Below are 18197 nucleotides of genomic sequence, written 5' to 3'. Positions count from 1 at the left end.
GAATGCAAAGTGGTAAAACTACTCTGGAATATAATATTTCTTATAAAGTTAAACATACACTTACCTTATGACCCAGTGATCCCTCACCCAAGGGAATTCCATACCCATGTCTTCATACATGAACACACAGAAACCTATGCACAAATATTTAGAATACTTTGATTCATAATCACTAGAACCTGGAAACCATGCAAATGTCCATTAAATGGTGAATGGATAAATATATCATGATACATTCATATTATGAAATTTTCAACAATAAAAAGGTATGGCTCCTACTGCAAGAAACATTATAGATGAAACTCAAAAGCATTTTGCTAAGGGAAAGGAGCCAGACTCAAAAGGACACATACTGTGTGATTCATTCTCAAAAGGGCAACATCATAGGACCAATAATAAGATCAGAGACTTCCAGACACTGATGGTTTGGGAGAAATTGTGGAGGGTGGGGGCGGGGGGGGGGGAGATTAAGGAAATATTCACTATCTTTACTGTAGTGAAGGTTATACATTGCAAAAGTTTGTCAAAATTCATAGAACTGTACACCTAAAACAGTCAATTTTATAATCTCAAAAAATGCCTACAGCAATATTGATACATTCCCAGATGAAAACAGGAATCAAAGATGACAGGGTTTTTTTTTTTTTTTTTGCTTTTTTCTTAGGGACACACCTGCAGCATATGGAAGTTCCCAGACTATGGGTCAAATCGGAGCTGCAAGCTGCTGGCCTAAGCCACAGCCACAGCAATGCCAGATCCAAGCCACATCTGCAACCTACACTACAGCTCACAGCAATGCTATATCCTTAACCCACTGATGTAGGCCAGGGATCAAACCCATGCCCTCATGAATACTAGTTGGGTTCATAATCTGCTGAGCCACAATGGAACTCCAGATTTTTAAAATTAATTTTATGCTATCTTCCCTACTGAAAGAATAATAATTTTTTTTAAGCAAGCTATCTCTACTGACAGTCTACTATCCATGTTGTATGGGAAAGCAGTATTTACATGGGTCTGTAAACAGAGAAAAGACCAGAGATTAATGCCCTGTGAGTAGGGACCATACATTTCGAAACTATCTTCTCAACTCCACACTTCTCTCACATTTTTTTTTTTTTAATGTACACTCCTGTAGCACATGGAAGTTCCCAGGCTAAGGGTCAGATTGAAGCTGCAGCTGCCAGCCTACACCACAGCCTCGGCAAAACCAGATCTGAGCTGCATCTGTGACATACACTGTAGCTTGTAGTAATGCTGGATCCTTAACCCATTGAGTGGGGCCAGGGATTGAACCCACATCTTCACAGACACTATGTCAGGTTCTTAACCTGCTGAGCCACAATGGGGGCTCCTGTCCCATTTTTCAAATGTGGACACCTGGCTATTTCTTCACACCTCAGAAAGGCAAGGCTCTCCACTCCTTTACCAGCACAGTTCCTTGGACAACATAGTGAGCATGCAAAATATAGTCTCTCTGCTTGGGTTTCCCTCTATATCCACCCAAAATAACAAAACCTCAGAATCAACCCAGATACTTATTAAGTGCCGATTATTTGCAATACACAAATGGGATGCCTACTCTTAAAAGCCCAAAATTCAATTAGGTAGGGGAAATAGGTAATTGAAAAGATAAACTAAAAATGTAGGACAGTACATAGAAAAAGTCGCATAACTGGTACAGGTAATTGCCATTCTTTAAAACAGAAGTCTTCTACCTAAAAACAAGTAATACTTATTCTTTTCATTCACTGAAAGCCAGTATTGTCTGCCAAGCCCTTTCCATGCACAATCCCACTTAATCTTCATAAAAACTCTGAGGTTGAGTTTGTTTACAATAAGAAACTGGAAGCTGAGAAAGAAAGGTAACTTGTTCATGGCCCCTGAGCCATGGATTAGCCAGGATGTGAACTCAGGTGTATCTATCTGATTGCAAAGCCTGTGAGTCTTCTATCATGCTCACCTGAGTTGGATGAGGACTAGTCATGAAAGTGGTGAAGTTTTAGCTAGACTTCACAGAGTATAAAATTCTACAGAGGCAACAATAAGATCAGATGTGATGAAAAACCCAAGAATTGTTAAACGGAAAATGAAAGCAGCAGAAAGTATTTGTCTATTTTGCAAATACTGTTAAATTGCATCCAATATGTGTGAGCTCTCAAATGTTTTATTATAAGTTTAGTAAGTACACAGCTCCCTCCATTTTATTTATAACTAGCCTCTAAATCAGGTCAAAACATTTTAAAAATAGAGACCTCTCCCACTGAAATGAATTTCCATGTTAGGAATTTTCTTCAGGGAGGTGGTAGTGGAGAATTCATTCAAGTTGGCTTAGGTGACTTATTTTCTACCATGAACCTCTTGGCTAGATCTAAGAAGATGGAGAAATGCAGTAAGACCCACGATAAACCACAAATAAAAATACTCACACTCTTTTATCCCTAAGTTATGGCTTTAAGAACAGACATTTAAAATCAGAATTATGTAATGCAACCTAAGGCCCTACTTTGACGGATCACACTTCTAGTTTTGCACAAACAGAAGGGCCTTCTTTTATACACCCTTATACCCAACCCCCATTTCAGTTCTGATGCTCAGATTGCACTGAGGTAGGCAGTAAAAAATTCTGAAACAGCTATATGTGGAATCCCAGTGAAAAATAATTATAAAAATGGGTACTTTAGAGTAATCCTTTTAAAAAATAAATGGTCAGATAGTAAATATTTTCAGCTTTGTGAGCCAGAAGGTCTCTGTTGTAACTACTCTGTAATAACACAAAAGCATCCATAGACAATACTTAAATGAATGGGGGTGGCCATGTTGATTTACAAAATCAGGAGGCCCCTGTTCTAAGCTAAGTGGGCCTCCCCAGAGCTGACCTGCTATGTAGGTCAACAGACAGGAACTCAGCAATTCCAAAAGTTGCAACCTATCGAAGGTGGTTGCCCACTGCTTCAGCTCACAAACTAAACATGCTGCCTACCCAGTCTTATCTGCTAGGTCCTCCATTCCCAGTTTGGTTTTTTTTCATTTGTCCAGCATTTAAACTGCTCATGGATTTCCATTAGCAACTGTGGTAAAGGCAGTGGATTCAACTCTTCACTCAATATCCTTATTTATAAGAAGGTGTTTTCTGGAGAACACAGAGCAAGATCAATAATTAGAATGGGAGATGCACAATGTTAGTTACTCTGTTCTCTTTAATCCCCTCATCATGTGTGGTCCTCTCTTTCTCGTTGCTCTCTGTCCTTCTTCACATTTGGGCTTTCATTTTCTCTGATCCAAAACAAAGTTTATGTTGCTGATGCTACATTAAATACATGGTTCAGTTGATTATGGTTAGGTTAAGACACAATTACTTTCTGTTCATTAAGAACAGGCAGAAAAAAGCAAGACTTAAACCTACAAAGAAACTTTCGTCTCCATTCAAACTCCAAGGCTCACCCAAGACATCATCAATCAGCAACTTATTTTAAAATTCTCTTTAAAATGTTTTACTAGTTCACTTTACTTGGCATTTTTATCGCTATTTATATCTGTAAAGTACTGATATAATTAGTAAAACTATTAATGTTTCTTATGCTTAGTATTACAAATGCTATAAATCTAGCTTATAGCAAAATAAATAATGATGATAACACTGTCAAGCATCAATATAATTGCTGGATGGCTTTGTGTAAACCAAACAAGTATTAGATCTATTAAACTGCTTAATGTAGGTCACTTAGCCACCCTCCCTTTGAACCATTCGAGGAGCCCAGAAGGAACCACTGCATAAAAACTCCCTAACTGTCCTATGTTTCACAGCATAGGACAGCACAGAAAGCCCAAGCCCCCTGACTGCTCCTCAATATATTGCTTCAACAGGAAAAGAGAATCCTTTTAAGAGGACAGAATAAACACAACGAAATTCTACACTGCTTTATTGCTACTCTAAAGTGACCAAGGTAACTGAACTCTCAGTTATATATATCTGGACCCTTGTTGGGCTATTAGAATTTTCCACTCTGCAAGAGGAAGGATTGCTTCTGACAACATAGAACCCTACTTTTCAGCAGGGTTCCCCTAAACAAAAGCCCATAGATCAGAAGTCAAAACCCTTCCCTCAGGGTGATAAACTCCATTTCTTTCACTATTTGGTTTATACCCCACTACCTATCTACACATAAAAGCAAGGAATGAAATCTTATCTGTAAGCTCTTCCTAGCATTCCTGCTTTCACTAACCAGAAAGGATTAAAATGAACAGCCCTGCGCGCTGTCCTGAGTAATGGGCCTTCAAAAACCAAAGTATTAGACAAATATATCAGCTATGAGATATAATACCAAGGGCTAGTTCCACAGTATCAGCATTTTTAACTTTCATTCTAAAGTGACTGGATGATAAGAGGGTACAATTCTTATTTGGAATTCAGAGCTAGAGGATCTTTTTAATAAAACTGTTTTTACTAGGTAGCTATATATCATTTCTTACCAAAATGCAAAACAAAGCCAGGTCTTTTATTTTTTCCTTTCTCTCTCTCAAACATCCATAATGATAGATTTCCATTGTATTTTTTCATTCCTGGAATGGATTTTTCAAGCCAAACTTGCGTTGCTGCTGTTGTTGATGGCACCAAAGGATTTCAAGGAATCTTTCTTTGCTCAGAACACAGCCTGCAGACCCAGACAGGGAAGGAAAGGAAGTTGTTTGGGTGAATAATGAGGGCTGAGCCAGAGCCTCCCCTGGTGCCATGCATGAGGCCAGATGGATAGGACAGCACTCTGTGTGTTCAAAAAGCAGCCTCTCTTCCTGTTATCCTTGGCCCTTTGCACCAGTCGCTAATGAGTGGACAGGCATTACCATTCATTAGCATTTTATGGCACTTCATATTTGCAGTGCATATTACAAACTGTATTTGTTAATTTCACAACATTCCTTGTAAGATACTCACCATTCACTCTTAGAGAGCAGCCCAGGTTCAATGAGCTAATAGTGAATAAGCAAAATTAAGAATAGGAAAATTAGAGTTTGGACATCAAAAGAAGCTTAGGAAATGCCTGGGCTCCTTGCTGGCAACTCCACTCTCCATAGTTTCACTTATTTGTTTTTTATAACTGTCACCTGTGAGTTAATTCAAACCTGTCTTGAACCTCATCATTGTCAGATTTAGTACTTGTTAACAAGACTCATATTTTTCTTTGTTTACTTTGTGAAATCATTTTTTCCTCTTACTTTCTGAAAACTGGTCCTCCTACATTTCCACATGCAGGCAGTCTTCCTGCTATGGGTGGTGAACAACACATTTGTACTTTCCAAGATCTTATGCATTTTGCAGATAACATTTTCTCTGGTTTGGTTTTCTGGAACAGGGTCTCTATCTAAAACTTTATATATCTTCATAGAATGTACCTTTCGTAGCTTTAGTCATCTTTTCTAAGTTTTCTTCTACTGAGCATCCTATATTGATAATATAGATGTCAAATGTAGACGCAGTACTTTTTTATAAGGCCATCATTATTCCTCCTGTTCCCAGTGATCAAGAGCCAAAGTCCAGCAAGTGATAGAATGATGGTAGATTCCAGAACAAAATTAATATCTGAGCCACAGGGAGAGTTCTGGGTGAATCTCTGTCAACAGGACAATCTCACTGACCTGAAAGGAGGAGCCCCATTTCTAAAAATTGTCAGAGAGAAACTTCCTACTTATCTCAAACTTCTTCCTCAAAGGAGCTATAGAGCTGAAGGATATACCCTAGGAGAGGACCAGAGACCAGCCCCGGAACGACCTTGCAAATGCGTGACTCCCTCACAGAGCTAGCAGACCTCCCAACAGAGAAAGCAGATCCAGCCCTCAAAACTGCCAACCTCATTCATCTAAATGGCTGGCCCAGATTCAGGAAGATTCCCTCTGACACAGCATAGTTTACCAAATGTCTGTTACCTGCCTTATTTCCTTCATTTCAAAATAATTTCAGACTTCAAAATATAAAATTGGTGCAAAGAATTATTCTGCCCTTCACCCGAATTTCTCAACTATTGTCTTATATAACCATCATACAATTACCTAAATCATGAAATTAACATTAAAACAACATTATAGTTGGATTTAAAAACTATATTCAAGTTTTGTCGACTGTCCTATTTAGATCCCTTTTTCTCTGGTCCAGTAGCCAAGCCTGGATCAGATATTGAATTTAGTCAGGTTCTCAATCTGTCATCATTCATGACCTTGATATTTGTGGAGAGTACAGCTCAGTTATTTATTTATTTATTTGGTCTTTTTGTCCTTTTAGGGCTGAACCCACGGCATAGGGGGGTTCCCAGGCTAGGGGTCCAATCCGAGCTGTAGCTGCTGGCCAATTCCAGAGCCTGGCTTACGCCAGAGCCACAGCTATGCAGGATCCAACCGGCGTCTGCGACCTACACCACAGGTTGCAACGCTTTATCTCAACCCACTGGGCGAGGTCAGGGATCGAATCTGCATCCTCATGAATGCTAGTCGGGTTCGTTAACCACTGAGCCATGATAGGAACTCCATCAGTTATTTTTTAAAATGCCCCCCAGTTTGGGTTTATCTGATGTTTCCTCAAGATTAAACTCAAGCAAGAGTATCAACAAGTGCTGCTGTGCCCTTCTCAATGCTGATGTCAGGAGGCACATGATTTAGACCTGCCCCACTATAATTATATAATAAACATCATTAATTTTTATGTTGATAACTTTGACCACGTGATATAGGTAGTATTCATCAGGCTTCTACAGTGAAAAATGACTATTTTTCCTTTTGAAACTTATATGCATGGTACATATGCTGTTTTTCATCATACATTCACATACTAATTTTAGCATCCTTTACAGATTCTTTTTGTACATGCCAGCATTTTTGCTAAGCATTTTTCATGCATTATTTCATTTAACCCTTTTTTTTTTGGCCACTCCCACAGCACGCAGAAGTTCCTGGGCCAAGGATCGAACCTGTGCCACAGCAGCAGCCTGAGCCACTGCAGTGACAAAGTGGATCCTTAATATGCTGCGCCACAAGAGAACTTCTCATTCAATTCCTATCAAGGAATATGAAGTTCAGAGTGATTAAGCAACTGAACCAAGGACATACAGCTACTAAATGATGGAGCCATGGTTTGGAACATAGTCTGATTCTGCTGCTCTTACGCATGAGAGGAGAAGCACACCAGCATCTAAAGTCTCCAGTATTTATGGCCCCTGGGCTCTCCTGCTCTGCTACCTTGAGTGCATCATGACCTAAAAGCATAAAAGTACACATACTGATGCTACAATTTTTTTACATTCTAGGTCGAGACAGAAAGTAGGGAGGATGTTTTATGGGGAACACAGGATACTGTATTCAATTTGGCTAGAATTGGCACAATATTTATTGTTGTTTCCTTTCTTCCTTTCTTAAATTCTTTTTTCTTCTAATTTGAGTAGAACACTTTTGTCAGAATTGTACAAAGCAAATTAATAGAAATGGCCCAACCCTTAAGAGTACAACACTTAATTTAATCAAGGCCAATGGATTATAAGATCAGGCAAAGATACACTAGTAGACAAGCCCTAGGAAGGAATTAGGGATCACCAATATTTAAGACAGGTATGCCCTGAGGCCCAAGGGATAAACAAAGTCTTGAGAGAGATCTTGGATACTAAGTGCCTAATAAATGTAAGGCCACAGAAAAACCTTTGTCATTAAGTAATGCCAGTATATGCTGTTTTATTGAGTTCATAAATTCTATGAGGAAAGACACCATGTCTCTCTTGTCTATCAATGTATACCACCCCACCCCCCAAACTTGCACAGTGCCTGACTCAAAGAGTTCAGTCATATTTATTGAATTAAATGTTCTGGTTAAAGCGTCGTGTTTCAAAGTGTGTTGTAGGTATAATATGTAGTAACAAAGAGGATTCTGAGCAAGCTGGGGAAGGTGTGAGGAGGGACTGAACCTGATAAATATATTTCTAAAAATGGATGCAATGGATCCAGTACTAATAAACATTCCATCGTGCTTTGTTTCTATACCTTCTCCTGTAGCTGGTCTTCAAGAGAAAAGAGCTGGCCAGGGTAACGGTTCTGTTATTACTGTTTTGTTTTGGGTAAAGTTATCCTGTTTATGAGCTACCCACACTAACATAAAAACCCAACACCCTACTTCCTTGAAACATTTCTATCACTGCACCCCAGTTAGCCCACATTAGTTGGATTCCTCCAGGTATAAGTTATAGAACCTGACTCAAGCTCGCAGAGATAAAAGAAATGATCAGCCCATGTAACTGGCTTCAGACACTGCTAGATATGGAAGTTCAAATGATGTCACCCAAAGGTGTCTGTTTCTCTTGCCATCTCTTCGCTCTGCTTATCTCTGTTCAGCTTACACTGGTTCTCTTCACACAGAATCAAAGAGAGCTGCTAGCCACCCCTCATCCACACATGTCCAGCCGGGCAAGCCCAGCGGAAAGAGCAAGGCTTCCTTGTAGCACTCTGTCTGCAAAGTCTCATGAGGAGGAGGATTGGCCAGATTGAGTCTGGTGTTCCTCCCTAAACCAATCAATACAGCCCTGGTGGTGAGACCAGCAAATCCTCGGTCATATGTCCAGCTCCATGGCAGGGCAGCCCAATGGAACCAACCATATAGACTGGATTTTTCCCATAGCAAAAAGAAGGTTATGAATGGAGAGAAGTAATCAGCAACAGCCCAAAATACCAGATGTCCATGACAGTCTCTACTCAATAGTAGCTGAGAATTGAGGTGCCCAACTCTCATAAGCCTTTCCCCCCCCTTTTTTTTTTGTCTTATTAGGGCCACACCTGAAGCATATGGAAGTCCCCAGGTTAGGGGTCCAATTGGAGCTACAGCTGCTGGTCTACATCACAGCCATAGCAACACAGGATCTAAGTCGAAATTTCGACCTATGCCACAGATCATGGCAACGCTGGATCCCTGACCCACTGAGGGAGGCCAGGGATTGAACCCATGTCCTCATGGATACTAATCAGGTTCATTACCACTGAGTCATGACAGGAACTCCTCATGAACCTTTCTTGACCTGTTCTAGCATCACACATACTTTCTTCTCTGACCCCCATTGCTGTTAATGCTCATCACGCACTGCATCATACAGCTCCATAACTGGGTGTGACATTGCTAATAAGCTGAGAAGCTCCTGGAGGACAGAAGTCTTGTCTTACTTGTCCTTTGCAACGCTCCTTCCATCCTGGCACAGTACACAGAGCAGACTCTACATAATGACAGTTACAGTTTCAACCCCAAAACTTCTGCTATCATGTCAGCTCATCTCAGGCCCCCCATGGGGATGATCTTAAGCTCAGTAGAATTTGGGCTTCTCCACATAGTGGACGCCTGAACCCAAAGCATTATATTGGGCAAGAGTCTCTTTCTGTTTTGAATCAAAACAAAAAAGAGACCTAAGCAGGTACTTCAGATGAAGATTATGCCAGGCCCCCCAAAGTCCTTTCAAAAGTTAGCAAAGACTTTCCAAACTAGAAAGCTTGGAAGAAATTCTAAATGAGATTTTAGGCCCTGCCACTGATAGAGGAGGAGCTGCCATGTGAGAAGTGGAAAAAAAAAAAAAAAGAGAGAGAGAGTGACAAAAATCCCTCAGCCCTGTAATGCCAGCCCCACTTCCACCTCCCGCTTCCACAGCTGGCTTCCACGGACCTGCTGACCTTGTACTGGGAAACTGGTCACGTGGAGCTCAAGTTATCAGACATCACCTGCCTGGGTGCCTCTTCTGACTTTTGTCTGTGTTTCTATTACACAAATGCCACAAATTCTGTCTTTGCAAGATTGAATTGAAGATTGAACTGCCTGAAAATCCAAAGAGGGGAGCCTCTCCATCCCCTCTGCTCCAGCTGGAGACCCAGAGCCTACTTCTAGCACATCGCTGACTGTGCAGGGGTCCCTGAAGCAGATCTGGAGGAGATTTATGTTTATCCAAGTTCTCATGCCCGCTGGCCTTCTGAATCAAAGGTGGGGTTATAAAGCAAAGAAATTTACTGCAAGACGCTAGCATGTGCTTGTGAAGCTGAAGCATTTCGCTCCCTTTTAATAAGGTTAAAAATAGTTACAAGTGGAGCACTGGAATAAGGGCTTGAAAGAGCTCTGTGGTGCATCTGTGACTTAGGCCTGGCCGACAGTTTACAGCCCTGCCTATTAAAAAATCCCAGGCCATTGCTGCTCCTGCTTCTCGCCCTCTTCAGGCAAACTAACAACCAACACAGCCTGTGGGCCGCTTGACGTTTTCAGCTCTGGTGTCTGGATCCCAGAACAACTGGTGGGGACCAGCCAGGCTCTGCTGACAATTAGGGGAGGTCATTATAACTACCTGTTGACTTGTTTCACATTAAGGGCAGCCAGCTGATGCAGAAAAGCTTTGGCGAAAGAGGAGAGCAAAACTTTACTCAGGGTCCAACATTGAAATGGCCAAAATTAAACCCACCGACAGGGCAAGCGCATACGGGGCTGAATAGAGGGAAGAAAGCAAATTAAACCCACAAAGCCTAAGACTGAGAAGGAAAAACCAAATTACAGAGAAGATTCCATTCCTCAAACCCTGCCCAGGTTAGAGTCACACTCCATCTGCCCACTGAGCAAACCTGTGCCCTTGTACATAGAAAGCATCAGCAAAAGCCCATGCCTCCTGCCTCCGCCTAAAATGGTAATGTGATTATAAAACCTCAGATCAAAGGATCGAAAGGATCCTGGCCAAATGCCAGGGAGAGTCATGGCTCCTGATAGAACTAAATCAGGTCCAATCTGGATCTGAGAATAATAAAGCAATTAGCCATGAAGTGACAGAAGCTGGATTTCACAGTAAAAGCAGTGCTAACCAGTCATTTAGCATCCTGAGAACAAGACCCCCTTTCTTTAGCCACCTGCGGTCACCACCCCACCCCCCCATGCTTTAGCTACACCCCCCCCCCACCCCCCCCACCCCCCCGCGCCACTCATTGAAAGCAGAAGATTAAGCCCAGGCCTGCACTAACAGGCAGTCAGGGGTGGGGCAGTGGACAGACCCCTCATTCAGAGGCCTCCAGAGGACACGTTGACTTGGCTAAGAAAAAAAAAGAGAGAGATTACAAACTACTCAGAACTTTTCAAAACAAGGCTCTGGCTACTTAGTTAATTGGCAGAGATGAAAGGAGAGGATATGATGAGAAACGGTGGTTTTATCAGAAATGAAGGAGGCAAAGTTAGAACAGCAATCTTGGTCTCCATCACTGAAGAATCTCAGAAGACATAAAAATCTGTCTGGGTTTTTGAAAATCACACTTCAGCACACAGGTCTATGCCAATATAACCTTGAAAATCTGACCATCCTTGCTTGTTTCATCATCCAAATATGTACACATGTGCACCTGCATACACACACACAAACACACACACACAGTGTCGCTAAAATTCCTATTTTTAGAAGTGGGTTCTGTCTTTTGCACCTGCTGTGGCCAGATAGTTGAACATGTGATCTATCAGATGACCCGTTGATAAGAGCCATCTTTGTCACCAGTCATCATGAGCAGACTGAGGAAGGAATTTTAGAATTATATAACTTGTTTTTTAGTCCTTTGGTCAATTAGTTTATACAGAAAACTTCATTTTTATCTTTCCTTTTCCAGGATTCCTAGAAGAGGATACAAGAAAATATTTTAGAAAAAAGAGAGCAGTTCCTTAGAGTTCTAGCAAGATATTTATCACAATTGTGTGTGTATATATACAGATATGAGATTATTTAGCTCTAGCTAGCTGCTTTAATATTATCAATACCTTTGAACATTAAACATATTCCTATCACCCTGACAAATTCCTGTGAATTCATGGGTTTCTTGGGGGAAAAAAAAAAGAAAAGAAAAGAAAAGAAAAGAAATCATTACCACTCTCTTCCTTAGAGAGAACTACTTATACAAAACCATCTGAAGAGGTCAGAGAAACAAAATAAATTGAGTAACCCATCTGATAATTTGGGGGGAAGATAAGAGAAGCATGCAGGAGTGAGGTAAGCTTTAATTCGGTAGGTTTCCTCAATGAGGAAAACACTATAATCCTATCACTGGCCAACCCACATGTAATCCAGTTCTCTCATCAGCAGGGAAGAGCCAAAAATTTATGTCAAATTGAGATGATGATTCTTCTTTGGGAAGATATTTATTTTATCAAGGAAAACAATTTTTAGGGCTTGTGGGTAGGCTACTATCCAAAAGAGGTCCATCAGTCAGGTTAAATAAAAAAGGATCACAAATGAAAAAATGACATTTCCTAACAAGTATCTTTGAACATGGATAGACTCAAGATGGCACACCTTGAATTTCCCCCCTGTGAAAAAAAAAAGAACGTGTACACATATGTATATGTGCATGGGTACACAGTCAACCCGTTATTTCCATGGCTGTATTTTAAATCACCAAAAGCAGGGTTTTATAATGGAAACACTGACAGACCCATAACTAGAGCAACATTAGCAGGCCCCACCACAATAACAATTTAAGCTCCTTTTTTCTTCAAAATGACTGGCCCAACCAATGAGAACAGAGTAAACATGGCTGGCATCTTAATGACCTTTGAGCATTAGCAGATGGCCTTTTTATGATCACAGATTAGCAGTACATGGTCGTTTGTTAATGACCGATAACAGGTGCCAGTGGTCCCTTGCACTCCTTTCTGTGCTCTTTCTTTACCTTCCCTGAGGAATCGAGGGTTAGTCTCTCAGCGAACCTGCTTTCTCTGTGCCCTCCTTTGTTTCTCTTTTGGCTGCAACACAGCCCATTCCCCTCAATCCAGAGGGGATGCAAGGTTGCAACCACTTCAATGTCTCAATCTCCCTCTTCCTTTTGTCTTTCTCTGAAAACACCCTCCTCCGGATATTAGTACCTCAGCCTTGCAGCTTTTGAACTATATGAGCCCAGAAGCAAAGGGAAGGCTACTGTAAACCAGGCTGATTTATAGGAGGATGCTTGGTACTATGGATATAAATGACAAAAAACCACAGCCAAGTCTTCATCCAAACTTAATTACATGAATCAGTCAGAGTGGGTAAAGCCACCTCCAGTCTTCCCTTCTGCTACTTACAGGATCCAATTAATTTTACCTGGAAGAACATATCTTTCCCCTGTACAGCACCCCACCCATGTGCCTTACCTTCAAAATCACTTCCTTTCTCTGTCAGCACTCTTACCTTCACCATCTTGCATCCCCAAGAAGAAAATCAGCAGTGTGGAGTTAATGCCCAGTTATGTAAATGATTTTTCATACTCATATTTGGGTAAATATCCTTTTGGCTTAGTTTATTCCCGGAGCAATTCACAAAGATGCCAGGAGGCAGAGAAATTACCAAATTGGCTTCTTTATAGTCATCTCTGAATGGGGAAAGAACGCCTACAATTAACCTGAGATGTTCTCTGGCTCCAGGACTCTGGGATTGCAATCCTCAATGAGCTGAAGAAGCCCACCTTAAAGTTGGGGCAGAATCAGAACTCAGGGCACTCACAGAACATGTGATCTAGACACCCCTGACCTGGAGGTTGAAGTCCCTTCTCCCAAACATGGGAGGAGGGCCAGTGGAGGCCAAGCTCTGCACATGCCCCTTTGTACTGTGTGCATGGAGAGGGTCACTTTTTAGAATAAAAAACATTGTTTTTCAAAATAGAAATCAAATGGACATCATTGGAAAACAAGATCCGAAGGAGGCACACATTTTGTCTTTACCAAAATGCTGAAAGATATGTGTCTGCTACTGCTGCCTTACAAAATACAGCTTAGGAAACTGCAGGCAACTCATTTTTTTAAATAATTTAGAGATCCCCCCAAATGGACAGATTTGTTACAGCATGAATGAAAACATGGACTTTTTAAGTTTTTTTTTTTTTTTGATGAGTTGAGGGACTTTGTGTTTTGATAGGATTGTGCTTTTTTTTTTAAAAAAAAAAAAGTCCTATTTTCAGCTTTAAAAACTATGTTCTCTAGTGACTACTGCATCTATGGGGATATTCCTTGCTGTTTGGGGGCTGATCACTTGGAGTGGGGTAAGAAGATTAAATGATTCTTGAGAGATTAAATCACAAAGTTAAAAGTAACTACTTCTCTAGTTTATGCAGGAAAAGTGTGCATCAACCACTGTCCTGTAACCTCTCACCCATCCTTTCCTTCTGAAATGAGGGCGCTTGTATGGTTGCACTGAACTCCCTGCAGTGACAGCTTTCTCAGTTCTTGGTCAAGTTTCAAGAGCAAGTCTTTACTCTGGGCTTGTCTTTGCCCCAGTCCTTCATGCTGTGGCTCAGAGGTGTAAAATCAATTAAGAAAATGAATCCCAAGGTGTGGGATTTCTAGATCTGCTGGGCAAAGTTTCCTCCACCACCCCATTTCCAACGTGAGAGAATAAAAAGGAAAGAGAAGAAAGGGAACTCACCCTCAGGCCACAGGGAACACTGTCACAAAGAACAATTTTTTTTTTCTTTTTTAGGGCTGTACCTGTGGCATATGGAAGTTCCAGGCTAGGGGTCAAATCAGAGCGGCAGCTTCCAGCCTACACCACAGCCCACAGCAATGCAGGATCCGAGCCTCTTCTGTGACCTACACCACAGCTCACCACTATGCTGGATTCTTAAACCACCGAGTGAGATCAGGGATCGAACCCATGTCCTCATGGATACTAGTTGGGTTCATTACTGCTGAGCCACAACAGAACTCCACAAAGAATAAATGTTAGTAAGGACACATAAGATCAGCACACTCCACATGCCAACACTTCACTGCCTACATGACAGTGGTTTTATCCTTTCTGCTGACCACATATAAAATACTGAGATAAACGTATGATGGTGAAGTGAGATGCAGAGGGGACCCCAATGCAGGGACCTCTTATTTGGAGAAAATATACAGCTATGACTCCCCACAGCCATTGATCCTTTAGCAATCAAACAGAAACGGATCATTTTCCATCTAGATACTGCTGTCAGAAAGCCCTAATTTAAACTGCTAATATATAAATATCCTGTCCTGGCCCTAGTCAAATCCAGATCTCATCTTTGTATTGCATAGTCAAAAAGATAAAATGAAAAATCCATTACTAATTAGACTGTTAAATTAAACTGCTTTAACTTTATTTTATGAGAGGCATAAAGTACATAAAGAGAACACGCCAAGTGCTACCAATGACCTTTAGCGGCGACTTGCGGCCCACCTCAATGCTTTCTGAACCGCTTGCCTGAAAATTCCAGGATCAGCTAACACCTTCTATTCCCTCTCTGCCACTTCTAAACCTGAAGGATTTATTTTTAACAGTCCCTCACCCACATAATGACTTTAAAACTCCTTAGGTTCATACCTTAAAATATAGCTGGGAATTAAGAAATAATGTCAATTAATAGTGGAAGCTCAGAGGCACTAATGGAGTTAGCTAACCGCTTCCTTTTGGAAAGCTGTCCTAAGTACCCAGAAGAGTCTAAGCACCCTAAGGTTTCTGTGCCAGGGTCAGCACAGGAGGGCCCACAGGCCAAATCCAGCCCCACTGCCTGCTTGTGAGAGGCCACCAGATAAGAAGAGTTTGTACGATGTTAAGTGGGTTCGAAAATCAAAAGAATTCTCTTTTTATGCCACGTGAAAATTTTATCAAATTCAAATTTCTGTGCCTATAAATAAAGTTTTATGGAACACAGACACACTCATCCTTTGTGTTTGATCTGTGGCTGCTTTCACATCACTAACGGCAGGGTTGAGTAGTTGCCACAGAGACTGCATGGCCCCCAAAGCCTAAAATATTTACCATCTGACCCTTTACAGGGAAAGACTGCCAAGCACAGCTTCATAAGTGGCTCTGCTCTATGCACAAACAAGAGGGAAGTGGGTACCACTAGTTCCAGTGAGAAACTGACGGGCAGAACCTTTAGTTCTGTTATGCAAACCACTGTGTTCACAGAACACTGTAGGAGAGATCTTAGCAACCCCCAAAGCAGGACATGGGAGTGAATCAGCTCCCACATCTGACATTATCCTACTTGGTATTATTATATAAGTTGTTAACTTTGATACCTTTATATATTTGTACAGTGGAGCCAAGTGACTGTTAGGTTTCCCAGCTCATTTGCTATTATCAGGTGTTCCACTGTGTGTGCTGCATCAATGAAGCCTCCATAGTGGTGCCTCTGAGAAAGGTTGGCTACCCACTGGTTACGTGAGTTTTATCTTCCAGGATTTTCTCTCCCTGAGATGTTTTGAAGGTCTATGATATGCTCTAGAACAACTCACATTCATCAGGAGAATCTCCTCTCCTTAGACAATGGTAGAAACTGTGTGCCTATGTGACCACATTTAGTCTGTGTTTGCCAGACACCCTTATCGATACCCATATCCCGTCCAAATTTTTGTCTCTTAAATTGATTGCCTGTATTACTTAAATTGATTGCTTGTATTTTAAATTTCTATTTCTATTTTCTCATCTCCCTCTTCTCTTCACTCTCTCCTTCCTTTCTCTCTCATTTTAAGCACAGATTTTGGAATCTGATAGACTTCACTTCCAATCCCAACCTTGTCACCAGTAGCTGTGTTACCATGGGCAACTCACAAAGCCTCTCTGAGCCTATTTCCTCCCCTCTAAATTAGAGATAAGAGTAGCTTTATTGAATACATTTGAACTTTTTGGTGGTATGTTAGGCAAGCTGAATATTCTCTTTTTTTTAATGATTTAAATTTTTTCCATTATAGTTGGTTTATGGTGTTCTGTCAATTTCCTACTGTACAGCAAAGTGACCCAGTCTTATGTACATATATACATTCTTTTTCTCACATTATCCTCCATCATGCTCAAGCAGAATATTTTCAATAAATGATAGCTGCATGAATGAATGGATATAGATAGAGATCGATATAAGTAAAGATACAGGTATATTTATTCCTATGTTACTTTTTCTGTACACTTTTTAGGATCATGGTAAACACATAGAAAGTGCTCAATAAACACCTGGGTGAACTTACATTTGCCTACTCATCCGTACAGTGAGCACTTTTCAAGCACCAATACACAATCGGCTCTATGTTACCAAAACAGAACCTTAAAAGGAGGTGGAACACATTTACAAGAAGCATTTTGCTTCATTGAGGAGCAGCATACATCTACCTGACCAAGGTCTGGGTCACAATGTGACATATTAGAAAGTAGTTATTGTCACAGCTGACACACCATCAGCATTCAATATATTCTGGCTGAATGGCCCCAATATCTAAACCAGAAAGAAGAACCTACAAACAATATTAAAAAAAAAAACTGTGGGGGACATGCAAAGTGGAGGATAAAATGAGGCTGGAAGAATGCTTTGGAGGGGGAGATGTGGCTTCCTGGACGAAGTGTGAATTGATGGAAATAAAGCCAAGGAGCATTACAGACAGGGTTAGCATGATGGACCAGAGTGGCCACCTCAAGGTGTCAAAGGATTGACACAATTGAAGGAAGCTGACTTGGGCATTAGACAGACATAGGTCATATTTTGATTTCTCTTCTTATCAGCTACATAAACTTGAGGAAGTTAGCCTCCCTAATTGTCATTAATAAAAGACTAATAGAGCCTACTTTATACCATTACTGACACACACAAATGTCAAGAATTTTAGAAGTTGCTATAGCATCATTTAACACTATAGAGTATTGTTGGAGAATCTTGAATTAAAGATGGACACTTTTCATTTCAAGCCCTTGTAAAATCAGCATCCTTCCCAAGGAAGATCTGCCTCAAAAATACTAGTGATCTTCAGGGTTTTTGTCCTTGACCTGCCTCTCAGTTCCAAGTTGACCAACTTTCCTTGGATGATATCAGCTGGTCTGATCTATCCCGAAGGTGTAGGAAAGGTTAGCTACCTGACAAAATCCTGGGAGTCATTAATGCCTTCTGTCCACTCCTCTCCAACCCCCTTGCATTCCCAAATAGTCAATTCTTCAGTCAATTCTACCTCCTTAATAGTTTTTGTATTTCCTCCCTTTTCTACATAGTTACTGTCACCTAAGTCCTCATCACCCACCCATCATGTTCATAACTTCTCTCCCTGATTCTGTCCTGCTCAGTTGCAAATAATTCTCCTCACTGTGGGAAAAGCAGCCTTCCTCAAAACAAACCTGGCCATGCTACTCTCCCACTTAAAATCCCTCAATGGCTTTCCACTACCTTCCGAGGAAAGTCTAAACTTTCAAGTGATGAACAAG

Source organism: Phacochoerus africanus, chromosome 5 (genome assembly GCF_016906955.1).
Source record: "Phacochoerus africanus isolate WHEZ1 chromosome 5, ROS_Pafr_v1, whole genome shotgun sequence".
In the NCBI taxonomy this organism is placed as follows: domain Eukaryota; kingdom Metazoa; phylum Chordata; class Mammalia; order Artiodactyla; family Suidae; genus Phacochoerus; species Phacochoerus africanus.
Note: the sequence above shows the minus strand (reverse complement) of the source record.